The following is a 26,317-nucleotide window of genomic DNA, read 5'->3' as shown; positions in this document are numbered from 1 at the left end:
ATTGCAAGAGCAAGGTGATGGATGATATTAGCCGGGCGGCTTAATGAGAAAATACATTACCAGGTGGATAAAAGCACCAAATTTGGTGCTTGAAATTTGCCCAGTTTTCGAGTAAATCGTGAAAATCAAAAATGGCCGACATTCATCAGAAAATATCACTTATCTCTGCTTCTAGAAGCCCAAGCAGGGTCAAACTGGTGTCAAAATATGGGTATTTGGGCCAAGGATAACCCAGAACTCAGCACAGGGAAGTGTCTGTATGTTCAATTTCACCCGTGCCTGATCCAACCTCCCAACCATGCGGGCACCCATTGAATATTTTTATTATTACTTCATTTATGTTCAACTGTAATACATGTTTGCATTAAGATTCGACAGTCCAATGGAAAAAAAAATTCAGTTTATTGCTGTGTTTCAAATGTTTTAGAAGATTTTACATTATGCATTGCATTTGCAAAGTGGAGACCACTTAAGTTTGGCTTTCCTGCACTTGCACTGAGAACGGTAGCCTGGTGTTGGCTTAGTGGTTAGGGTGGCGGCTTGGGATCCTCGGGTCCTGAGTTCAAGCCCCGTTGGCCGCTGAATTAAAATACACCAGGAGGTTGACTCAGCCTGTCATCCTTCCGAGGTCAGCAAAATGAGCACCAGTGGACTGGTAAGGGGGACACTGCATCAGCGGCATAGCCGCGTCCCAACCAACGATGCAACCAGCAGCCACAGGCTGCACTCGATAGAGAGAGACTGGGAATGGTCTCTTTTGCAGGAAGATTTGAGTAGCTCTCAGCAGGTCTTTGAGATCCCAAGGATTGTCATCCACACTGGCCTCCAGGATTGTTCCACCTTGGTCCAAGCAAAGTCTTTTGGAGAATGGACATTTTGCACAGTGAGGGTACTTGTTGTCCATATGCTGGCCTGGAAGACTACCTGCTGAACATGCTGATTTAGTGCATTCTAAGCCTGGTGTTGGCTTAGTAGTGAGGGTGGCTGGCTTGGGATATTAGGGTCCTGAGTTTGAGCCCCGCTGGGTGCTGAATAAACACCAGGTGGGGTTGACTCAGCCTGACATCCTTCTGAGGTTGGCAAAATGAGTACCAGTGTACTGGTGTAGGGGCACAGCATAACCGGCATAGTCGCACCCCAACAAAATGAGAGCTACCCGGCAGCCAAGCTGCCATACACAAGAAGAAGAAGAAGAAGAAGAAGAAGTGCATTCTGTGTTGGTAGCAGTTTGTCCATTGGTCGGTTTTTGTGACAGAACCGTTATTTTCTTGCTTCCTTGAGAGAAGTCAGTGGAGTGGTTTTATCATATCAAAAAACGATGTCTTTCAAACCTCTTAAAGTGGACAGATGCCATGGATACCAGGCCAAAAGGGTGATCAGCCAGATAAATGAAGCTTTCTTTGACATCTACCTGTAGGTAGGCTTGCCAGGTCTGCCAGGCTGACTTCTTGCCCTTGCCCCTGAATGCAGACGTGGTGTCACATCCAGGCAATGCATGGAAGACTGGCAGAGAATGAGGTTTCTGCTCTCCCAGACTGGCACAGATGGCGTTAGTGTTGTCAAAGTCTGAAAGCGAAGGTGGGAAGGATTGTATTTCATGGGTGAAGAAATCATTCAAATCACCATATCTGTTCTGCATCAAGCCAAAAAGTTCAACATTGTTCGATAACACCTTCATTTTCCTTCCTTGCTTTGACACTGTCTTTGATCGAGGTTTTCTGAAGAGTGCACGTGAATTCCTCTTAATTGGATCATGGATAGAATGGGTGCGATCTTTTAATACATGTTGGATAAAGTTCGAGTACTGTTTCTTGCCTATGTCATCCAGTGTACACACCGTAGCTACTGTTGCCTCATCCACCCACATGTGACAAACAACTGATACTAATTCTGGGAAGTCGTCAAAGAAGTGATTACCCATTTGTCTAATTGCTTCAGTAAGGCCATTGACTTGTCTATGAAATCTTGGGATCTTCTGAGTCATCACTGCGAAGGTATTCTCCCTCAAACGTGTGCATGAGTCTGGCATATATTATTAACTGGTAAATCCAATCCATCGCTTCGTTAACGGGGGGGGGGGGGTATTAAGGAGGGGGGTTCAGAGTGGGAGGGAAGGGAGAGAGAGGAAGAGAGGAGAGAGGGAGGGGAGAGAAAGGAGGCAGGAGGGAGGGGAAGCGAGGAAGTGGGGGAGAGGAGGTGGGGAGAGGTATGCCTCACCAAACAATGCTATACCGTGGGAGGGAGTGATGTGAGGAGGGGGTGAGAGAGAGAGAGAGAGAGAGAGAGAGAGAGAGAGAGAGAGAGAGAGAGAGAGAGAGAGAGAGAGAGAGAGAGAGAGAGCGAGAGACAGAGAGAGAGAGAGAGACAGAGAGACAGAGAGAGAGAGAGAGAGAGAGAGAGATAGAGTGAGAGACAGTGAGAGAGACAGGGAGAGAGAGAGAGAGAGAGAGAGAGAGAGAGAGAGAGAGAGAGAGAGAGAGAGAGAGAGAGAGAGAGACAGGGAGAGAGAGAGAGAGAGAGAGAGAGAGAGAGAGAGAGAGAGAGAGAGAGAGAGAGAGAGAGACAGAGAGAGAGAGAGAGAGAGAGAGAGACAGAGACAGAGACAGAGACAGAGACAGAGAGAGAGAGAGAGAGAGAGAGACAGAGACAGAGACAGAGAGAGAGACAGAGACAGAGACAGACAGACAGAGAGAGAGAGAGAGAGAGAGAGAGAGAGAGAGAGAGAGAGAGACAGAGACAGAGACAGAGACAGAGACAGAGACAGAGACAGAGAGAGAGGTATGAAAAAAATACTACAAGAAGAGAGAAAGGTGAGGGGTGGAGGTGTGGTTAGTAAAGAAAATGATATGTGATGTTTACTGACCAAACACACACACACACAAAAACAAACTCATGTCAGAACAGCTGTACAAACAATGACACAACAGAGTTTATAATGTAATCCGCTGGCACATCTGCAAAAACTATGATGTCCCAGTTCCAGAAAATGTGTGGGAAGTAATCACTGAAAACATGGAAGTACCTACTGCTCACGCATGACCTAATGATCCCATCGAGCATGAACATCGAAAACAAAGCGTTGCAACCACATATCATACATGGGTACAAAAAAAAGGAGAAGAAGGCATTGTTAATTGAGGTGGTAATACCAGTGATTTTGGACTAAAGGATGCAGAAATCAAGAAAATGACCAAATACCAAGACCTAAAGAATGAAGTGAGAAGATCCTGGAAGCTGAAGAATGCCTAAGTTGTACCAGTGATAGCTGGACCTACGGGAATGATGACAAAGAACCTCACAGAGATATTAAAAACCATCCTTGGGATTATTATGACAAACGAATTACAGTTGGAAGATGTCCGGGGCTGAGCCACGATCCTGAAGAGAGCCCTCGGCACAAAACTTTGAGAACAGAAAACTTCACAGCTTGGTCCGTGGATCATGACCCCTTACTGAAATGAAGGTAAAATGAAGGGGGGGTAGATAATATGGATACTTGAGCAAGATTTTGGGGAAAGTGGTGGTTTACCAGTTGCAGAAAAGATCATGGTTTTGGATGGGGGATGATTTGAGGTGGTGGTGGTTAACAACTGTCTTGAAAACCCGAAAGGAAGAATGAGATTAAAGAGAATGTGGAAGTTGATTCCACAGGTGGAATATCATTCAACAATATCATCAGTAAAAAAAAAAAAAAACTCCATTTCCTGTGCTCAGTTACTCCTTCATTCCCTCTCCTGTCTCCTTTTAAAAGCCCCAAACTGAATCTTCACTGAAGAAAACGTTTCTTCCTTCAAAAGCTCTTAATAATATATATTTTTTTGAAACGATGCAAAAAATGAATTTTAAAATGCATTACTCTCCTGACTACTCCATCAGAAATAATGACCCATTCAGTTTTTTTACTTCTTCAAAATCTCTTCCTTTTCTTTTTCACAAGGCTTATTTCCCAAAACATCTTCACTCCTAAATTAATGCAGAGTTCATCGAGTCTCCTCAATCTACACTGAGCCTTCGGGGCTCGGGCACTCGAGCCTACAGGAGGCTCAAGGGCAGGATATGAGTGCGTGGACTTTGGGAAAGATAACTAAAGTCAGAGGGAACTTCTTGTGGCTGACCATGGAAGTAGACAGATGGGTTTATCTTTTATTATTGCGAATGCATCTTCATGTATATGCAACAACTTAAGTGCACACATTAGTTCAGATTAAGCCTTCCAGACTTTTATACAGTAAATATCAGCTCTAATTCCTCAGTTTATATTGATACTTTCTTCTCCAAGTTCTCTTATTCGCAGGCAACTAAGCCTACGTTCACACGCTATCCCCGAGTCCTTTCATCATTCATTGCTTTGCTTGTTATATACACCTGTTATAACACTGTCGAAAAGTTTCTTTTCTTCCCTCGGTCATATTACCTTCCTGCTCTTCCATGAGCCAAGACTTCGTGTGTAGAAATAGTACTTCCCTTACTGTACAGCTCGCAGTTGTTGTTGTTTTTTTCAGGAAACAAAGCAAATTTAGACAATCTTTAAATCAACAATGGCAGAATTATTGAGAGAAAAATCTCAACCGAAGGAAGAAGAGGAAGGAAAAGGAAGTGAAAATTTGATTTCTGGGAGCTAACTTTTGATGGCAACCAGGTTTTTGTATGCAAGGGAAAGCGCTCGGATCCCTTGCATTGTTGGTACTGCCTCAACAGTGCTCCATCTGACATGTTGTGGGATGAATTAGCATCACTGGTTTGGCATTGCACAGCATAATAGAAGCAGTGTATATGCAGCAATGGTCCCAAAGGACACATTTTCTATTCTCCCTGCTTGCTATGACATGGTCTTCCATTTTCTGAGCAAGAGTACATATGAGCACTGTGGCTTTTGAGAGAAGCCCCAGGCAATGATTGCTCGAATAATAATTATCATCAAAAATCCCAAGGAGCCTTTCACACGTGTGAGAATCTTTTTAGTATGTTGTTTCATTTAAATTATGGCCATAAAGTGTTTTGCCTCAACTTTCAAGTATTCTTTTTTTTTTAAACCCTGTCACATGTCATTTCAGCCTGCATCTGTTTTTCAGGAAATGACCCAAAATTGTATTTTCAGTTATTGTTCCAAATTGGTATGAAATTGCGTATTTCAGTTGTTTGGCTGATACTTTTTGGCTGGTTTACACTCAATTATTGAATCAGTATAATGTTGACGTCACAGGTTTATTAACTTTGTCATGTCTGGTGGTGATCATTCGTCGTGGTGTCCTCCGCCCTCCATGGTCTATTGCACTTCTTTCCTTCACTCTTCATTGAAGGGGCAATGGGAGCGAACTTATAATTTATTTTACAAGCTATGTAACATTATTTGGATATAAATGTTTCTCCTTTCACAGCTGAATAAAATTTGGTTAATTTTTATTGATTTATTACCTCTGTCACCAAAGGTGGATGGATGTTATGTTGATTTTGGTGAAGATCTGGATCTGAATACTTGAATTTTTAAGTATTCACCATTGATAAATAGGGTCAAAAACGATATATATATATATATATATATATATATATATATATATATATATATATATATATATATATATATATATATATATGATATCTCAAAGATTAATGACGGATTTGGACGAAACTTGGTGAAAAGGTTGGCAGTGTGACAAGGAAGAATTGATTTGATTTTCGGTGAAGATCCGGATGCAATAATTTTTTTTAATTTTTCACGTGATTCTTCACCATTGAGAGATGGGGCCAAAAATGATATATAGCATGATTATATCAAAACGTTGAGGGTGGATTATGACAAAACGTGGTGGATGGGTTGGGTAGATGACAAGAACAAGTCGATTCGATTTTGGTTCGGGTCCAGATGCAGATCCGGTCTATCAGTGGGATACAAAACGTAAACGGCTCAGACTGGTGGAGGCATGCACTCCACCGAGTGCCGTTCTAGTTCATTGTTGTGCATTGGCTTAAGGTTAATGTAGGAGCTTATGCATACATGGGGTCTCAGAGGTCTGGACTCATAAGAAAAAAAATACACATTTTACTTTAATTTATTCAATGTTCAAATTGATTTCCATTTCCTTGCATACACATACCACTTCTTGCGTGTATGTTTCTCTGAATGTTTCTTAAAAAGGAGAAGGTGATGTCAGCACATTCCTTCTGAATGCTTTTCTTTAGCTCCACTATGTCTTATGGTCTCATTCTGGAGGGTTGGATGAGGTCGGATTCATGGGTGTGGGAGAGATGATAAGTGGGGAGAGGGGGATGACAGATGACAGGAGTTGATGTGTGCACTGGTTGCTTGAAACTGTGGATTGAAGAGGGTGGTTGAAGCACCCCCCCCCCCAAAAGGCAGTTGCACAAATGGGAGAAAATAGGAACAAAAGAGCAGGTTTGCAGTAGGCCTGGATATTTGGAGAAAAAATTTTTTGCATACAAAGTCGAGGCTCATGGAAGAGATAGAACACAGAATGGATCAGGATGCAACAGAACAAAAAGAACAATACAAAGAAGGGGAAACACCTAGAGCAGGGGTGAAGGACAAAATAGAGGGAGACTTGCTGGAAAGAGGATGCTTGAGGATGCTTGCATATGCTGAGGATGAAAAAAAAAGAGGATGCTGGTAAGAAAGAGGGGTCGGGAAGGATGTACGGGTGGACAAGATGGATACAGAAGCAAACTCTCAGGAAGGAAAAATTGGAAATTTGGAAGGAGGCCGGCTTGGGGAGGGGTTATTATAAGGGAGTAGAAATTATCATGATTTTGGATGGGGGATGATCTGAGATGGTGGTGACCGGCTATCTTGGAGACCTAGAAGGAAGAATAAGATTTAAGAGAATGTAGAAGTTGGTTCCACAGGCAGGAAAAAGGAGGAATGAATGAGTGGAGGTGACCAGTGATTCTGGATTTTGGCAGTTTCACCAGTGGGGGCTGTTGGTGGACCACATGCACTTTGCAGAAACCTGTGGGTTGGAGGGGATAAAGCAGAGCAGAGGGCATAAGACCAGAAATGAGGCAGTATAAAACAGAGACCACCAATATGTCTGTGATGGGAAAGTGATAGGCCCATAGACTCAGCTTAATCACAGGAGATTCCAATGATCTTGAAGGCCTTGGGTTCCACAACGTCAAACTGAGCAAGTTGTGAGGTGGGGGCGCTAGTAGAGAGGAGAGACCAGTACTCCATCAAACTGCAGATGTCGGCCTTAATGTAGGTGCATAGGAGTTCAGCTGTGCTAAGGAAGGGCTTTGTATGATGGAGGATACCCAATCAGTAACTGGCTTTGGAGGCCAACTTAGAAATGTATGGTTTGCTCAAGAAAGATCATGGCTGAGAGTGAGGCCTAAGAGTATGAATGACTGAACTCCTTCAAGAGGATGGTTAAGAAAGCATATCGGAGGGATTTCCAGATGGTCCTTTTGGATGGAGATAGAGAGACAGAGAAGCGTGAGATTTGTCAGGATTGAAATGAAAGATACATTCCAAAGTGTTTGACCAGCTTGTGATTTTGTCAAGGTCTGAAGAGAAGGGAGAGGCTGCTGCCTTCATATATGAAGGATGAGGGATGTTACTGCAAAGGGTGGAGTCATCAGTGAATACATATAAGGAGGATTTTCCAGAGAGTCAGAGATCATTGATGAAGATTAGGAATGTGACTGGGCCCAGAACCCTGCCTTGGGGCACCCCAGCCTTAACATGGAGAGGACATGAAAGGAGAGGGCGTGCCATACATTGGCTACGAGAGTAGAAGAAGTCAGTGAGTCAAGTATGGAGTTTGCCTTGGATTCCATAGGCAGAGTTTGGAGATCATGGTCGGGTCTTTGCCAGACTGTATTGAAAACTCGAGATGTGTCTCGAGAGATGGTCCGGGTCTCATGTCTGACATTGAGGGCCTCCATCCATTGTTGGGAGATTAGAAGCAGCATGTCAAATGTCGAGAGCCTTGTTGGGATTTCAAGTGGTGATCTGAGATGAGGTTGTTGTAGAAAAGGAAAGATTTCATATCAACTGCGATGATTGATTCCATAACCTTGCTGATGATTGGAAGTAAGCTAAAAGATCTATCGTTAAGAGGATCAGTTTTCCACCTTTTTAAGTAATGTGATGATGTTAGCTGATATCCAAGCAGATGGAAGATGACCGAAGGCAAATGATCGGGTGAAAAAAGCAGAGGGAGGATGTGCAAGAGCAGGGAAAGGATGTGCAAGAGCGGAGGCCTCGGTTGTTTGAGATCCATACAGTAACGGACAGGGGAGGAGATGTTTGGAGGGTGTAGGATGGGAGGAGGGCAGGCTGAAAGGGTGTGGAATTGGGGGGGAGCACCTGGGAGGATACCGAATTGGGGGGGGCTCGGAGAATGTGGGATGGGGGAGATGCTAGAAAGCGGGGTTGGTGGGAAGTTAAGAGAAGGTGAGATGAGGGAAAGTTGACATGGGTGGGATGAAGAGGAAGCTGAGAGGGGGCATGACAGGAGGGAAACTTTGAGGGAATAGGATGAGAGGGAAGCTTTGAGGGGGTGGGAGTTTAACCAGTTGGAGAATATTGAGGATTGGAGTGCTGAGTGGGCTGAAGCAGCTATAACAGAGGAGAGGTGGTTAAGAAAAGAGGAAGCAAATTTCTGTGATATGAGAGATACCTGGGCTTTGCTTTGATGGAGGTGGGAGATGCCAATAATAATAATAATAATAATAATAATAATAATAATATTGAGAGGTTTTGATTTCACAAATACCAGGAGAGACGGGTGTGATTTTGGGGTACCAACAAAGAGGGGATGGCAGTATTCCATTGAGCGATGAAGTGAAGGTCTTCCAGGCTATGGGTAGTTCTGATTTTTTTCAAGGAATGACTTGGAAAAACAGAGGATTCCCAGTCTGCGACTGGCTTCGAGGCCAGCTTTTCTATATGTTCAGCCCAGGAGAGGGTATGGCTTATGGAAAGGCCTATAAGTTCAAATGACTGAACCTCTCCTAGAGCCTGACCATGTGAGTAGATAGATGGGTTTGTTTAATGACCCTGCTGGAGAAAAAATGTGAGATCGAGACTGAGATTGGGAAGGATTGAATGAAATATTCCATTTATCAAACCAGCATATTATAATCACTTCCAAATCAGAGATTGACACAGCTCCTGTCTGCCTGCCAGTGGCATTGGGTGCTGCGTGACACCATGGGTAGTCATGTGCTGAAAGGAAGGGTTTCTCAGAGCATCGGAGAGGTCGTTTATGTAGAACCCTTTGTGACTAATTTCAAGATTTCATACAATCCAGGAGGTTCTTTGAGACATTCACAATCGGTACTTAAGCTGAGCAGTTTTTTTTTCTTCTGAAGGTTGCATGTGAAGTTGCTTTTACAGACAGCCTTGCATAATGCCATCACTCCAGTCTCAGCCAGTTCTTGAACCTTTTTTTTTCTTCTTCTTTACCAAGAGGATTGTCAGTGTTTAATTAACACTTACATAAACACTTTTCAACATCTTCTTTCACCCTGACATCATAAAACTTTTCATAATTTTCCCCTCAGGTAACCTCTGCCCGAGGTGAAAGGAAGGTTTAAATATCCATCCTGTAACCCAGATATCAAATGTACATTTACATATTTTTTGCTTTTTCACCAAAAAAAATCTTTTTCATGAATCTCATCATTCTTTGTCTGACAAGAGTGATGAAGAGTAACTTGAGGAAAACAAATTGAGACTAGAATGGCACTCGGTGGAGCGCATACCTCTGCCACGTAATGCCTGATCCAGGTGAACATATTGGGCCCAATATATGTTTGAAATATTATTGTATATGTCCTTTTTGGCCCGATCTCTCAATGGGTGAAGAATCACTTTAAATAATTTCTCGGATCTGGATCCGGATCCGGATCGTCACCAAAATTGAAGCACTCCTTCCTTATCACACACTCAACATGTCCACCAAATTTAATCCGAATCTGTCGACAATTGTTTGAGATATCATGCTAAATATCATTTTTGGTCCTATCTCTCAATGGTGAAGAATCACTTTGAAAATTCTAGTCGTCGGATCTGGATCCGGATCTTCACCAAAATCTATTTCAGGACGAAACGTCCTGAAACTCGAACTTGTTCTGTAACTTATCATAATACAGCCATGTACCAAGTTTCAGTTAAATATGTTGGAGGGTATGGGAAAAAGTCTGAAAAACCAGAGGTGGGATAGACGGACTGGCAGATGGAAAGAAAACCTTTATAGTCCCCCTGCGATGAAACTGTATGAGACGAATAATAAGAATGAATTCCCTTACAAGGAACTTCTTCGCAGGAGTAGACCATTAGGCCCATCAAAGCCTGCATTATGATTGCCAACATATGGTTGTTTGTCCTTGCTCTATCCATTCAAATACTGAGCATCAAGCAAGGAAGCAGCTCGTACCGTTTCTAAAGTCTTTGGTATGACTCGGTCGGCGTTTGAACCACCGGCCTCCCAGATTTAGAGCGGATGTGGTTTGACCCGCGGTTTTTAATTGGCCACAATAGCAATGAATGACTACATTAAGGTTAAAGGTATTATCACCGCATTCAGGCTCGAGTTTTACTTCGTTCATTGGCTCAGTGGCTCAACAAATTTTGTTTCGTAAAAATTCAAACACTCGACAGTCGACATTTAACTGCTCATTATATTGAGTTGAAATTTATTCATCAAGCCTGATAATGTTTACTTCGAGTATGGTGTGTTGTATTATAATTGGCTATAAGGATTGTTACTTGTAACAGGAGTTATCCAGAAACGTTGGTTCATGGAGGACCTAAAGGACGGACGACACTTTCTTACAGATTCACAAGGGACAAAAATGTAACGGGCAGACAAAAATGCACAGACACGATGCAAACCAGCAATTGAGCGGCAAGAGTGGAAGATACAGGAAAAAAAAAGTTGAGATGTCAATGAGAGTCACAATATATTGGGGGAGAAAGCATGAGATGACGATGGATGGCACTCTTCAAAGACTGGGGAGAAGTGTATTAGACAACAGACGCAAGCAGTCAGTTCCACAGATGAGAGAATTTCAAGGGATGAATGAATCGACATGAGGACGCACCCTGAACTTGGGGATGGGAAGTATTGGGTTCTGGAATAATGCTTGTGACTTAAAAGCTTGTAGTTTGACAGAGGGGAGAGATGGCAGGTGGAGCTCGGCCAGAAGTGAGACGATAGAAAACTGACAGTTCACCATTATCCAATCCAGAGCCTACCTTTCCACTTGTGGTCCAACACCTTCCGTTCCTCCCCACCCCATCAGCAACTCCGCCTCCACCCCCACCCCCCACAACTCCCTCCACCTTCCTTTTATGAAATTTTGCAAATGTAGCAGATGGCTTTCTTCACGTGGATGGCACACTTTTAGCGGAATTCTGTTTTCACACACATCATAAGTTTCAAATGAAATCACTTCATTTCAGGTTTGCCTAGGAGAGTGAAAGTAGTATAGCCTGGGACCGTGTGTTTGTTTGAGTGAGTTCATTTTATACACAGCAGCCCATATAGTTTCCAACAATCACTGCATTTCTGATATCATTCCATTGATGGAATTTGGGTTTGATTACCATTTGAAATGAGGAAGAATAAAACCACAACTTAAAAGTTTTAGCTCACACTACAAGTACACTCCAATTGAACAACTGTCGATCGAGGAGACTTGGACTCGAGTCCAAAAACTGAAGTCTCCACAATTAAATGTCACGTCTCATGTATCGCATGTACTTAAAATATCTAAAAGACATTATTATACGGTATTTTAAATTACTAGTGCACTCGCTCCCAATGAGAGCAGCAGGAAGGTCAGGTCAGATCGGGTATCAGAGCATGTGCCACAGCAGCGCGTCGCTGCGTCCCCTTTCCATCGGAACTCCAGCGGCCTCCGTATCGCCATCCTCCAGGCAGATACCTGGCCCATCCCCATCTCTTTGAGTTGCCGATCAAGATGCTGCAATGACGATGCACATGGTCGGCCCGTTGGCCTCCTTCACTCACGAGGCTCCCTCGCTGAGAGAATCTGGTGAGTAGGATCAGCGTCAGGAAAAGTAGCCACTTGTCCATAAAGCCAAAGCTGACTTTCATTGACTATACACAAAACAAATTCATGGACTCTGATACACATCTCATAACCATCCCTGTCAGTGCCAGTCAATGCATTGAAATCCCCCAAGATGAGAAGTGTCTCACCTGGGGCACTGATCAACCACAGATTTGAGCATGGCATCCAATGCGTCCTTCACAGTGAGATCACTCGCCTCAGTTGGAGCATGTACAGTGACCAGCGAAGTGACACCCAGAGAGTCTTCTTGTTTTTGTGTATGGCAGCTTGGCTGCCAGGAAGCTCTCATTTTGGTGGGGTGCGACTATGCCGCTGATGCTATGCCCCTATACCAGTGTACTAGTACTCATTTCACTGACCTCAGAAGGACCACAGGCTGAATCAACCCCACCTGGTGTAAATTCAGCACCCAACGGGGCTCAAAACCAAGACCCTGAGATACCAGGCCAGCCACCCTAACCACGAGGGCAACACTAGGCACCCAGAGAGTGAAGAATCCTCAGTGTCATAATACGCTCGTTGACCAGTGTTAACTCAATTATCATGGGAGCAGCTTATTGGTCACAGCTACAGCAACTCTTTCGGCATAGTAACCATCACAGCGACCAGACCAGGAAAAGGTGTAACCACCCGTCATGATCTCACCACTATCCGATCTCTGAACCTTAGAGATTGGTTCATGTTTACCGAAGTTCGATTGCTGGAGCTGAGATGATAGCAGAGACAGGTGATCATCCTCTCTTAGGGACGGGACATTACAGGCACCCACCAGAAGGGACCGCCTTGGGTTAACCCAAGGTGACCGCCATCTGGTGGATAACACCTCAGCACTTCCGCGACACACATCACCACCAGGAAGGTTACCGCATGATTTTCCTCCTATCGTCAAAGAATGGGGGTCCTGAAGGTTTTGCCCCAATCCTGTCATCCGATGAGCTGCCCTGTGAAGGACACCTGCACAGGAGGTACTCCCACAGAGTGGGTTTTCAGTTTTCTTTGCGGTTTTTTTTTAATGTGTTTTATGAAATGAGCGTTCTACGGTGGCCGGACAGCAAATCATGCCACCACCATCCTAAAAAAAAGGTAACCCAACTGCAGGAGGATGTCTGCAGATGCAGTTTGGCACCAGATATGGATGTCCGTTGGTTCACGAGGAGCTCCTCCACCCTTTGACAGGTTTGACAGCTCCTCCACCCTCCGCCCCTGTAGTCCATCATGCCTGTGCTCCATCCGGATGACATGACTTAAGTCTTGGTTTGGTTTTGGAGAACACCGGGGCAAGTATATATATATATATATATATATATATATATATATATATATATATATATATATATATATATATATATATATATATATATATATATATATATATAAAATACACTCGGGTATACTTACACATTGTGTAAGCATATGAACCGTGCTTCCCCATTGCCTCCGGTCGCTCATCTACATTTATTTATATTTTCATTTACGGATATTATCCAACCATTCTGTGATTTTTCTTGCTGGATTGGCTTTGATGTTCATCGGCACACAAAATTTCAGCTTTCTACGTCACCCAGAAGGAGGAGATTGGGACCATACTCTGTGCAGAGTGTCGGTGTTGCTTAAGCAGTCTCCTTGGCTATTGGGCATAATCCTGGACGGGTCGCCACTCCGACACAGTATACCAGCATGCTGGCACTCATTTTGCCAACCTCGGAAGGATGACAGGCCGAGTTAACCCCACCTGGTATTAATTCAACAGCTGAGCAGGATTTGAACTCAGGACTCGAGGATCCAAAGCCCACCACCCGAACCATTAAGCCAACACCAGGCATACCCAGAAAGTACCGATCTCTAATATCACTCAATAAGTCAGCCAGTCAATGGCTGGAAAGAGAGATATATATTAAATAGATACATTCATGGGGAGAAGTTATTTCTAAGTTAATTGCCCCCACTGAGTGTGTGGGAGAAAAACAATTACATAAAGATGGAACCCAGACTGCCCTGGGAAGTTCCATCACTTCCCCCAAGCTCAGCAGCTAGCTATATTTGTTTGAAGTCAAGTTTGGTGCTGTCTCATGTTTTTGTCTGCACGCGTTTATGTGATCTTTTTTTTTCTCCTTTTTTGCTGCATCTCCCTCCCACACACCTTCGACCATGTCAAAAAGAAACCAACTAAAATCATTTCTATTTCATGCACATAGTTAGAGAACAGATGTTTCATATTCATTTGAAAACAAATTGAGATGCACTTCCACCCTCTTGAAATCACAATTTTGAGTGTATAAACAAAATCGTTCACACAGCACATTGAAGCTTTGTGCCGTTTAAAGATTTTTTTTTTTAATCAAGTAGGAATACAAAAGTGCACTCCTGTTATTTCAAAAGAATCCACATTTTTTTTCAGGCGAGTTGTTAGTTATTATTTAAAGATAATTTCAGTCTTCAAAGTGATTCACGTGTCCTTTTTGAGTGGGGTGTCTCAATAATCAAATCCTGAGTCACCTCGAGAACTTGGTCAGGTTGTAAAGGCTAAGTCTCTGTTTGTGATTCAAGTCATAGAAGTCATGACTCAAGTCCCACAGTCCTGTTGTCTCGTGGCCATATTTGCAGCAATTGAGTTGTAAACTCCTCGATCCGCTTTTTGGGTTTTTTTGTTGAATGCTATCTGCAGTAAAGCTAATGGAGGAACTTGTACATAAATCACAGGACAGATTCGTGTACTTTTTCCTGAACTTTAAGGATGTTAGCAAATAATGGAGAAATCAACGCATATCAATTCCAAATGTAAAAAAAACTTTTAAAAACCAGAAACATATAAGATCATAAATCTCAGATGGAATTTTAATTTTGTTTGAGAACATCATGAACTAAGTGTTCAGATGGTAACAAAAAAACAAGTAAACCAAAATACATGATCATGGTCTGACTTTTAAGGCTTACTGATGAGGAAATAAAAAGTTCTATCGTCTTACTTTTCTGTCTCCCACTGTGGTTATAACACTTATTGCTTTTACTGGTTTGTGAATTTTACAGTGATCCCTTTTTTGTGTAACCATCGTGTTCTTTCATGGCAGAGTGAAACTAGAAACCACTCAAAGCAGGGATTTGTACGGATTTGCAAAAAGCAAATCCTATTTCCATTGCCCCACGACGGTGTCCCGGCCCATCTGCTGCCTTGGAGCGTCTCCAAATTCGACCCTGGCACAGATACAGTTTATCCTTTTGCCCAATGAAGACTTATGGCGGGTAACCGCATTAAGACCACAATGTTCCACAACCCATCTTGTGAACCATGGCAAACCTCAGGAATTGATATGTATTACTGAGTATAAGTTTCTGATAAAGTACGTATTTATATATATATATATATTATTTTTTTTTTTTTTATCAGGTTACGTAGACAGTTATACAGACAGAAGAAAGGCGATTTTGCCGGTCATGTTCGGGTTGAATATCCGTCACATTTGATTCCAGCTTTACAACCAAAGACGTGACTCCAAGAGAATGAAAGAGGACAGATGAAAAGAAAATACATTCTAAAAAGCACACACACACACACACATGTGTCGCATGCCGATAGGGAAACTTTCTCAAATATTTGCCGGTGGTTGGTGAAAGGAAGAGGGAAATCACCTGGTTCTGTTTTGAAGCAAAAAGACAAATTATTACTCGCATTTTGGTTTTAAATTGAAATTTCTTATCTGATAAAGACGTCGCTAAAGCAAAGGGGGAAGTGAAGTCAAATTTTAAAAGGTTAAGAACTGCAACATCTGATTATGAAGAATTGTTTTTTTTCATTTCAATTCTTCGATGAAAAAAAAATGTAACTTTTAATCAGCAAATTAAATTTGGGGTTAATTTCTTTGGAGGAGTTTTGCCTTACCATCGGGGGTCCCCGGTTAGTTTTGAAAAGCATGTGACATCCAGTCTGATTGATTCATGACATTTTGGGTTGCGCAAATGAGAAATTTGGCTCAAAGTACCTTTCATATTCTGCTTGTTAGGATAACTCAGACGTAGCTTACTCACCTTTCAGCCGCTTTGTATCGGTTTGATTACTGTCCCGATTAAAACTGCTATATTGGTGATAGATTTTAACAATGGCTTGTTGACAAAGATATGCCAACTGCCGTGAGAAGTAACGTAAAGCTGATGTTTTTGGTGTTAGCCCTTCGTCAGAGCAAAAACTCGTGCTCGCCTTGCAAGGGATCTTGTGCTTGAGAAGGGCAAACACCGGAAACATCAGTTTTACTTTACTTCGCACGGCAGTTAGCATACTTCTGTCAACCTTCATTTAATAAAACCAATCCTTTGAATTGTCTGCGGACTCAGTCCGCCACTAGCCTTGATAAAGTCTTGTACTCCTCTGTCAAACTCGTGGTTTACAGGCATTGCATTGCATCAGCAGGCAGGCCACTGTCCTTTGGGAGGGCTAGGAGGGAGGGAGTGGGTGGTGAAGCTTGCTGTCCCATCTGCTGGAATTTGCTTCTAGACATTAAAGATCGCACTAAACCTTTTGGAAAGAGTAGACCAATATGTGGTGTACTACCTGGTCCTAAATACCTTTTCTGGTTGAGGGCTGCTGCTGCACCACCTTGCAATGAGTATAACTATTTGTACAGGGTAAACATCAACTACACTAATGTTCACGACCTGTTGTTGTTTCACTTGTGCCACCTGAGTGGTAGGGCAATAACAACAACAATCATTCAAGTTGACATTACACAATGCAGACCAAGCTATGAATCCAGTGCTTTCTGGTGAATTTCGTCTTGATGCTGAGGCCTCAAGGCAGAAGCCTGGCTGAAAAAATTTGTCTAAGACTGAAACTGAAAATGCTGGCTTGCATACTTCCCCTGGAGGGCTTGTGGATATGATGATATACACAGTGGGGTGAAAAAGTATGAGTCCACTTTAATCAATGCCAAGCTTTCTGAAATCACAATTTCACACACAACCTTGTCAACATGTTGAAGATACTGTATGTATCCATATTGTTTAATTACCTCTGCCACCGAAGGTGAAGGAGGTTATGTTTTCACCCCCCTTTCTGTCTGTTTGTGTGCAGGATATCTCAGAAAGTTGTTGACGGATCCAGATGAAATTTTGTTGACAGGTTGCGTGTTTGACGAGGACGAACTGATTAGATTTTGGTGAAGATCCGGATCTGACTACCAGAATTTTTTAAAATGATTCTTCACCATTGAGAGATAGGGCCAAAAACGATATTTAGCATGATATCTCAAAAAGTTGTGCATGGATTCGAATGAAACTTGGTTTTGCGACAACAAGGAATTGGTTCAGTTTTGGTGCAGATCCGAATCCGGATCCGGATCTGATAATTTTTTTAAGTGATTCTTCACCATTGGGAGATTAGGCTAAACCGAAAACTGGTGAAAACCGAAAACCGATATAGCACGATATCTCAAAAAGTTAGAGATGGATTCGGATGAAACTTGGTGGACAAGTTGGGTGTGCGACCACGACGAAATGATTTGATTTTGGTGAGTATCCGGATCCAGATATGATGATTATTTAATTTATAAAGTGATTCTTCGCCGTTGAGAAATTGAGCCAAAAACGAGAGAGTACTGTATAGCATGATATTTCAAAAATGTATTGGGCCCAATATGTTTTCGTGGATCAGGCATTATGTTGCGGATGTATGCGCTCTACCGAGTGCCCTTCTTGTTTATTATAGTTATTTATTATTTCTTGAAACTTTATTTCAACAGAATAAATGCATTGTCAGATCAGGTCGAATCAGATCTGTGACTTGCTGCAGGTACCACGTAAACCTGTACTAACCTGTTTCATGGTGGGGTTATCGGCGACTAAAGTGTCACCCCACCAGTTTTCCAGGTGAAGAGGATGGATGGATATGGACATCCAGCAGGATAAATAAATAAAAAACCTGTCAATGGGCGGGGGAGTTCCTTGTGAGTCAACACCCATCCATATCTGGTGACTAACTGTGTCTGCAGATTCTCTCCTACATATAGGTTACCTTTATCTAGGAGGTTAGTGACAGGATTTTCACTCTGACTACCACAAAATGCTTCGTTATGCAAAACGCAAAGAAAACTGAAGACCCACTCCGTAGGAGTACCTCCAGTGCAGCTACCCTTCGCAGGGCAGCTTCCCAGGATGATGGGATTAGAGCAAAGCCTTCGGGCCATCTATTCTTTGAGGATAGGAGGAAAAGCATGGGGTAACCTTCCTGGTTCGTGTTGCAGTGGTATGTGTCAGGTTGGTGCTGATGTGTCATCCACCAGACGGCAGTCTCCTCGGGTTAACCTAAGGTGGTTCTTTTGGGTGGGTGCCTGGAATGCCCTTCCCCTAAGAGAGGATGACCACCTGTTTCTGCTATCATCTGAGCTCCAGAGTTTGAACATTAGTATAGCAGCACTCTCTGACATTCGGAGACCGGATAGTGGTGAGATGATGCCAGGTGGATACACCCACTCCTGGTCTGGTCGCTCTGATTGTTACCATGCCCAACGAGTTGCTGTAGCTGTGTCCAGTAAGTTGACTCCAATGATAATTGAGGTAACACCAGTCAACGAGCGTATTATGAGACTCAGGATTCGTCACTCCTTGATTGTCATTTCCCTGATCTCTGTATATGCTCCGACTGAGGCAAGTTATCTCACCGTGAAGGATGCATTCTATGCCGTGCTCAAGTCTGTGGTTGATCAGTGCCCCAGACGAGATACTCTTCTAGTCTTGGGGGATTTCAATGCATCGACAAGCACTAATAAGGATGGTTATGAGACGTGTGTTGGTCCCCATGGGTCAGGAACTGTAAACCCAAATAGCACTAAGTTCCTTGACTTTGCAAGAAGTCCTGGACTTAGGGTGGCTGGTTCATGGTTTCAGCGCCCACAAGCTCATCGCCAGACTTGGTATTCCAACGCTGGCGGTGTGGCAAAGGAGATTGACCATGTCCTCGTTGATGGTCACTGGAGGATGATCCAGAACTGCAGGGTCTACCGGAGTGCTCAGTTCTTCAAGACCAACCACAGGCTTCTTGTAGCAACTCTGAAGTTCAAGCTTAAATCCTGGAGAATCGTACCATCCCAGATTAGGCTGGATGTTGGCAAGCTCAAGGATGAGAGGGTAGCTGAGGAGTTTGCGACCAGGCTGAGTGGGGGATTTGGGGGTCTGGTTGTTTTGGGGAATTCTGATGAGTTGTGGAGTGCCTTCAAGGCCATGTTAATTACTCGCTTTACGGAAGGGTTACTTTCTGTAAATTCCTTCTGTAAGGTGAATTTCCACAAATCAAAACCAATTTTCCCACCTACTCCCATTATATAAGTGGAGGTATGTTTCTACGGAACAAAATCTTAACTCCAGAACAAATGCACTGAAGGCAACAAACTTTGTTACAATACTCTGTACATTACTTTAAACTCTTCGCTATTACTGCAATACTGTGTTTGTGTACTTTAAGGGAGATGAACTAATAATACAAGTGATGTGTAATTTCAGTAAGTATACACAGAGGTGATGGCCAGAGGAAGCTGTGAGAACCAGCGCCGAGAGGCAGTGCACCTGACGTTGCAGTACACTAATCTGTTTTGCTTGTCGACTTTCATATAATATATATAAATAAACCGTTACAGTGAGCAAAAAGAAAATGATTGTTTGACTGACAATGACAACATGTGTGGTGGCTGGAGGGAGGAAGGGGGGAGTTGGGTGTTGAGTGGTGGTGAACCGTGGGGGTCTCTCGCATCAGCACTGGTCACGTCGCCTGTTGTGTTGACGTTGTGCACTCTGTAGCATTTCTTGAAATGTTCAAACCATCCTTTACCAGCAAGAAACTGTTCTATCTCTGGCGAGCACCCTTTTCTTTCACTAAATCACAGTGGGGGCTCTTTGCTTTTTTATTCAGTTACCATACTGCTTAATGGCACATTAACCTGAGTTTGGTCTTCAATGCAAACATTCAACATGCGCTCATTGTTTCCCATCTTGTCACTTCTTGGCCATGATAACTTTTTAGCACTTATAGGGCTTAGGGTTAGCGTTAGGGAGTGAAATCCCAACAGCGGAAGTCCCCTCTGGGAACGAGCGAAAGGCGATGCGAGGGGGGTGAGGGTGCTCGACATAAACCATCCATTCATCATTTTAGAGCAAACACACCCATGCATCCAATGATAACACTTAATTTCCATAATAAGGGGGATTACCGAACCATCCTTGATGTTGCCGGTGGATGTCTTGGAACCCAACATCAGGCGAAGAAGAGCTTTATCTCCCAAGGGACACTGGATACCAGCGATCAGAGTCGCTGGGCCAGGCTTAATAGCAGAGCTTAGCTCTTCAGAGAGTTCAAGCATGAAACTGTATGTGCGCTGAGGACGGACAAGGAAGCCTATGTGTGAGGAATCTTTGAAGGGGTAGAGCATCGCTTGTGGTCAAGTGATTCTCGTCCTGCTTGCAGAAGAATTTTCGCATTGCGTTCTGCCAAGCCTGTCCCTCAGTTTACTACAGTTAGAGCGGTGGGTGGTGGGCTCTTGACAAAGGAGACTGATCCACCAGATGCTGAATTGGATGTCAGGGGTGTAACTATCTCCATTGCTAACCATCCAATCAACTGTGAATGCTTTAGTTTGTGGAAACATTGGCTGCGGTGAACCAGTTTTAAGGGGGTAAAGCTCCGGGAATCTGTGGCATCCATGCTGAACTTCTCAAGGCTGGTGGAAAGGCTGTACTCATGTCGTTGCCTGCAGTTCTGTGTTCTGTTTCAAGCACAGGCATCATCCCAACTGACAGGAAGATTAATGTTGTTGTCCCTCTCTGGAAAAGGAAGAGTGATCACAAGGATTGCAACAGCTACTGAGGGATGACGCTGCTTTCAGTGCCGGGCAAAGTTTTTGCTCAGATAATTATTGATCGCTTTCTCCACTTTTCTGGTTGAGCACCAGCGCCCAGAGCAATCGGGCTTTACATCAAAGAGGTCAATGATTGACCGTATCCTTGCTCTTCGGGTCCTCACTGAATGCAGATGAGAGTTTCGGCAGGAGCAGCTTGCAGCCTATGTTGATCTCTGTAAAGCATTTGATTCATTGAATCGGGATGCCCTCTGGAGGATTCTTGGCCTTCGTGGGATGCCACCAAAACTGATTGAAGTGATGTCTGAACTATACTCTGGTACTGAGAGTGCTGTGAGATGTGGTGGTACCATCTCTGACTTATTTCCAGTTGTGATTGGAGTTCATCAGGGGTGTGTACTGGCCCGCACACTTTTCAGCGCTTGTATGGACTGGATTCCATGGGAGGATGTCAGAGAGATCAAGCGGTGGTGCATCATTTGGATCTCAGTGCAAGTCAGGATCTCTGACCTTTATTTCACAGATGGTGCAGTCATCTTTGTGGAGATGCTGGATATCATTTTGGGGGCCCTCGAGGTGCTGAAGGAGGAGTTGTAGCCACCGGGATTACGGGTTTCCCAAGTCAAAACTATGATCCACGCTTTCAATGACATCTTGGATGCTGCTATCTTGTCTGTACCTGTTTGTGGTGAGGATGCTAAGGTCATGGAGAGATCCACTTGCCTTGGCAGTGATATTCTTGTCTCCGCATGTTGTGTGCCAGAGGTCGATATACGTCTGGGTCTGGCCTGGGGAGTCGTGGATTCAATGGGTTATGCATGGGGTGTGGCGCTGTCAGTACCTATGCAGGAGGACGAAAGTCCGACTCTTAAAGTCCTTGATCCTTCACGTCTTGCTCTACCAATGTGGGACTTGGACCCTGACCAAGGATCTGAGACAGAGATTTCATTCCTTAAGTACCAGGTCTCTTCAGAGAATCCTTGGCTATCGCTGCTTGGACTTTGTGTCCAATGAGCGGTTGCTGAGAGAGACTCAAATGAGATTTGTTACCTGTGCAGTCCGTACGCATCAGCTGCAGCTGTATTAATATGTGGTTCGTTTTCCTGACACTGATCCTGCTCACTCAACTCTCTCAGCGAGGTCGCCTTGTGAGTGGAGGAGGCCTGACTGAACACTTGCCTCATGGTTGCAGCAGATTGATCAACATCTCAAGGAGATGGGGATTGGCCAGGCATTTGCTTGGGGGATGGCCAGCCGGAGGCCCTTGGAGTACCGGTGAAAACTGAAAGTGGATGCAGCAACATGCTGCTCTAGTGCATGCTCCCATACCTGACCAGAATAAATGAAGAGTGACTACATTTGAGAAAAAGATAAAATTTATGTGAGCAGTCTGACTGTTCAGGAGTGCATTATAACACTGTTGGGAAAAGATTGACTCAAACATAATCCATAAACTAATTAAATCAATACGAAATGGACTTGAGGCTGTTGTCAAAGCAAAATGGGGTCACACTGATGATTTATTGATTTTTTTTTCTTATTACAATAAGTGTTGTTGCATCCTTAAGGTGGCATGGAAATACCTTGAAAGTGCTTTTGTGTACACATTACAATGATTAATTTTGTTATCATGTCTCGATTAATACATTTCCGACTGGAATCGTACTTTATTGCACTGAAGGTTGGGAAAATCCACATGGCAATCGCGGACCTCAGTGGGTACATGGAAAACCAAGATCGGATCGACTTAAGAAGATGATTCTGTAGATGAGAGAAAAGAAATATAGATGAGCAGTGAGGAGCTTTTATCGAAGAATGGTAACAAGGTTTGGATTGCTGGATGAGTGTGCGGACCTCATGGCAGTGAGGATCAGGGCCAAATGATCAGTGGAAGGACTAAAGGTGGAAAAAGTCTGATTTAATGTAATTTAATTCCAGGCTATAAGGAAACAAAAGGTGAAAATTTTTAAATGGAGTGGACCGGACTGGACCGAACCGCCGCCTGGTACCGTTGGAGTTCCTGAAATCACGTGGATTGTTGATTCGCTCAGCCAAAGATGGGCAAAGGCCTTGGGTCTGACGTTTCGACCACAAAAGTGACCTTCAGTTGTGGTCTCGAGTCTGTCTTAGTCCTGAGTCTAGAAACCTGTCTTACATGAAAAGGCGGACCTGAGCTTTTATCCACATGGCAAGTTAGTTGGATGGATCTTCATTCTGTTTCCTTAATCAATAGTAGAGGTCACAAAGAGACCTTTGCCATTTGAGAACCTTTGCTATTCGTTGAATCCATCCAGGCTCTTGTTCTTCTACTTCTCCAGTCTAATTGGTGATTTATTTTACGACCTACAATGTGATGTTTATTCGACCTTTAAGTGTTTGTTGTTATTTTCTGTTCACCAAACAGTTTGCACAATGTAAATAGACACATACCAGAGTAAACCTAACAGGAACTACAGGAATCCATTGGGATTGCAGAGTGGAAGGGTAATTTGTGGGCTGAAGTATGTGTTAATGATCTAATTTACATCTCAATTAACCTTACCTTTACTCTGCCCTGAGTGTTCCTGCTGTAATTGAGAGATGGTAGCCTGGAGGAAGATGAGGTCAAAATATTGCAAGAAATTAAAACAGTGTCAACTTGGAAAATAAATTCGTTAATCACATAATTTTTGAGAAGGAGGAAGTGAAATTGCTGTCGTATAAGAGCTCAGTGTGCTGAGAATTAGGAAGCCCTCTGGAAGAATGAGGTCTTGATCCAAATGAAACAAATTACTATTTCTTTGTGGAATCATGGGATTGCAATTCTTAAAAATGTCTGTTGCATTCAATGATTTGTATCCACCAGAACATTTTTTTTTTCACTATTATTCAATGTGCACACTCTTGCAGTTTTCGTTAAATGAAAATAAAATTCCATAAGCCTCTTTAATACAAGGACGAATGTTCATGGAAGGATGAGAGGCAAATACAGAGACAGTGCAACAGAGAGGAATGAGCACATAAGGAGTGCAGATAAACAGGAAGGGGACAAACAAGGACAACAAGAAGAGGTTCAGAAAGACACAGTAAAAAAAATAAGTAGAAGAAGAGTACAAGTGGATGAGTATGCAGATATATGTGACAGCAACCAACAAGGTAATTGCAAATGAAGTTTCAAGTAGACACAGAGAAAGGTCAGTGAGTATATAGAATATGATTGGTAGACAAGGGAGACAAAAAAAGTGGCAATGGCTCGCGACCTTTGAGGGTACATGGAAAAACAGGATCGGATCGACTTAAGATGATTCTGCAGATGAAAGAAAAGAAATAAAGATGAGCAGTGAGGAGCTTGTGCGGACCTCATGGCAATGAGGATCAGGGCCAAATGATCAGCCGCAACATCTGAGACAGTACAGAACTGCAAGACCACCAGTGTGTGTGTGTGTGTGTGTGTGTGTGTGTGTGTGTGTGTGTGTGTGTGTGTGTGTGTGTGTGTGTGTGTGTGTGTGTGTGTGTGTGTGTGTGTGTGTGTGTGTGTGTGTGTGTGTGTGTGTGTGTGTGTGTGTGTGTGTGTGTGTAGAAGAGAGTGGGTCAAAATCTGTGGGGTTTTTTTGTTTCACTAATATTTACAGACAGTTTTTAAGTGAAAACATGTTTTTTTTCTCAAGGTCTTGTACCAAACATAAAATTTCTGGAAGTGAAATATTATTTTTTCACTTTTTGATTGTTCTTTCAGATTCAGATGTGTTATCATTGTCTTGCTTGCTTTTCTAAATATTGTCCACACTTTCAAGCAAAGGCTTGGGGGTTCCAAGAACTGTCAATGCTTCTAAGAAGTAACACCTGGAGTTGAAAGAAGGAATTATGAGACACATTCAAATTTAGAATTTTTGAAACCGGCAGAATGCCAAACCTAAAAAAGTTGTTTTTCTTCTTGAAATTTGTGCTTGCTGCTATATCCACCATGGTGTTTCCTCAAAAGGATCATAGATTAGAGACACAAGTGTTCAAATCATACTTGATATGTCGTGTAACTTGTATTTACCAGTTTTATTCATCAAAATCCATCAACTTTTTGATGTTAAAAAAACAGTCAATTTTGATTGGCCATTGCCTCCCATTTTATTTTAGAGATACGGAAATTTTATGGAGATCTTCACGAACTTGAAGCATCGCATGCCTTCAATTATTATGTATCTGAAGTTTTGTTTCGATCAGTTCAGCAGTTGCACAGAAGATATTTCAAACTTTAAAAAATAAATGAAATCATAAGTCAAAGATGGCCGCGAAGCCTTTCGAGGATATTCAATATTCATATATTGAAGGATATTCAGTCGATCTGATAACTTGGAACAATGATCTGGAGTTTCAAGTTTATTGATTTATCGTGTTCTCCAAGAAATAGTAGTGACTAAATTTGGAGGAAAGAATCGATAATAATCCCAGCAAGAACAACAGACTTCCAGCTTATGGGTTGGGAGCCTAATTATCGTTTTCATTTCAAATAAAGATTTCTGTATGATATGTTATTCATAAATTATTTTGACATTACATTTTATGTTGCATTGAATTTGTCTTTCTCTTTATTTTGTTCATGGATCTGGTGGAATAGTTTAATTTTACTGGTCGCAATTGCCCTTTGCAAAAATTTTACCGGTCACACAGATGTGTTTAGCGACCTATTACATGATCTTTCCAATGAAAAAAAGAAAAGAGGATTTTGTGGCTGTTTTTGGTGTTGACACACTAATGTATGGATAAACGATTGTAAATCTGCAAGTAAAATTGCACACTGCACCTTTAGTTTGTGGTCCATGGTAATGTCTTGTGGAGATCTCTCTCATCCACTTTCATTATGGACTTCTGCAGCTACCATCACTGAAGTTGTTGTGGTATGCACATTGTGCTTGAGTGGAGGGACCAGATGATAGTTTTCTGTCTGAGTTTCTTTGTATGAGTATATTATGTCAATGCACAAATGCTATGTAGATATAAGCCTCTGTGAAAAGTGATTAAGTTCACACACAGACGAAGCTTCGGAGATGGACGTTGTTGATAAGAGGGGAGTATCAGACGGTTGTAAAAGCATTAGGGGAGGGAGGAGGAGTGTAGATAATGAACATGATAAAAACGCGAAGAACATGTTCAATTTGTCTGGAATGGAAGGACCCGAGAGTTTATCAGCTAGATAGGAGGTGTGTGGGAGAGAGTTAGGTGATGTGTAGCTTGGTGATGGGGAGCTGTGGAGCCAGGCATGGAATGTTAATGAAAGGCAGTCAGAGGATCGGGAGATTAGTGATGGAGAGTCGAGCAGTGGGAGCGGGAATCGTAGTTGCAGGAGCCAGCGTTGGGAAGAAAGGTCGTGGATAATCTTTGCGGTGGCAAGCCAAGTGATGGCGATCCGAAAGGTTGGGGAGTCTGGCAGTGTGTGGGGGGGGAGG

The 26,317-nt window shown here is 42.9% G+C and overlaps 1 protein-coding gene across 3 annotated transcripts in view; it reads left to right on the top strand.

The window, feature by feature from the left end:
- LOC147031657 (cell adhesion molecule 2-like) overlaps positions 1–26,317 on the top strand; it is an 82,041-nt gene that overhangs the window by 36,493 nt on the left and 19,231 nt on the right. The window contains exon 1 of one of the 3 annotated variants that reach the window (XR_015053911.1): positions 16,218–26,284. The exons of the other annotated variants lie outside the window; for them this stretch is intronic. The gene's annotated coding sequence lies outside the window, so the exon portion shown is untranslated. Of the gene's footprint in view, positions 1–16,217; positions 26,285–26,317 lie in introns of those variants that run through there. 3 annotated transcript variants of the gene reach the window in all.

This window comes from Eptatretus burgeri, chromosome 2 (genome assembly GCF_056783735.1).
Source record: "Eptatretus burgeri isolate ZD-2024b chromosome 2, Ebu_testis_v1, whole genome shotgun sequence".
NCBI classification, from domain to species: domain Eukaryota; kingdom Metazoa; phylum Chordata; class Myxini; order Myxiniformes; family Myxinidae; genus Eptatretus; species Eptatretus burgeri.
Note: the sequence above shows the minus strand (reverse complement) of the source record. Positions and strands in the feature narration are given on the sequence as shown.